This window comes from Echinops telfairi, unplaced genomic scaffold (assembly GCF_000313985.2).
Source record: "Echinops telfairi isolate 266 unplaced genomic scaffold, ASM31398v2 ScPeMD7_7420;HRSCAF=8458, whole genome shotgun sequence".
NCBI lineage: Eukaryota > Metazoa > Chordata > Mammalia > Afrosoricida > Tenrecidae > Echinops > Echinops telfairi.
The window spans coordinates 10,383,847-10,385,005 of NW_022111320.1; positions in this window are offsets into that span (position 1 = coordinate 10,383,847).

Below are 1,159 nucleotides of genomic sequence, written 5' to 3' on the forward strand. Positions count from 1 at the left end.
CCTGGATTCCCTGTATTTTCAGTTCCTATCTGTACCAGTGTACCTCCTCTGGTCTAGCCAGTCTTACAAGATAGAATTCGAGTCATGGTAGTGGGAGCGGGGAGGAAACCTTTAGGAACTAGAGGAAGATTGTATTTCTTTAAGGTAATATGTGCATCAAGATTTTCCTTTCTGTCCCGTTGCCCACTTTGTTGCCCCTTATGCTGTTCTACAAAATATTATAATTGAATTATAATATTATTACAAATAACAAACATCTTAACAATTTTACTTTAAAAAGCATAAATTATTATAACACAAAATGTGAAAATACGTTTTCTATATCAGGTTACTTTTGAAATATATAATTTAATAAAGTATAATATCAATATTAACTCTTTTAAATTCATAAAAATATAGGCTGAAATATGGTTATTCTAAGTAAACCTTCAAGTATTATTTTCCACTTTTGATCTTCACCCTTTTAAGATAACTTCTAAGCACTTCTGATGTATTTCCATTCTTTTTTGAGTATTTTCCTCCTTTGAGGATATTACAGGATCCTCCTGCACTTTTGCTGCTTTAGTCCTATAATTTGCCTTTTCTTCTAAGGGATCTGACCCTTTACTTCAAGAGTGAATTTGGAAACCAAAATCTTAACCTTTATTTGGTTTATTGCTGCTAGCAACGTTGTGGAAATTCCCGGTAGAGTTTCCAAGATAGAATGCTTAGAAATATCTCCATTTTGGTCTAGCAGCTGATCACTCACCTACACCACCACCAGGGCTGTATATGAACATAAGTATGTGTGTGTAGATAAATGTAGGGCACACAAGTGTATGTAAAATGATTTGTATTCATGTATATATATATATACTTTTAAGTGTTTCTTCTTTTAATTTTAAATAAAAATCCTTACCCCAATGGTGAAAAATCTATGTAGTGAAATGGAAATTTACATTTTTTCCTGTATGACTCAATGACAGAGAAGCTATTAAATAGAAAGATACTAATGTAATCTACTTTTCTCATCAAGTGGAATAAGGCCTTGCTTTTGGTATGTGCTGTGCAATGTTACTATTAATGCTGTTAAGGACTGCCACATGATTCTCAATGGTCACATTTTAGTCAGAATTATATCATACATTATGGAAGTGTATCTCATAAATATTAGCCCCTG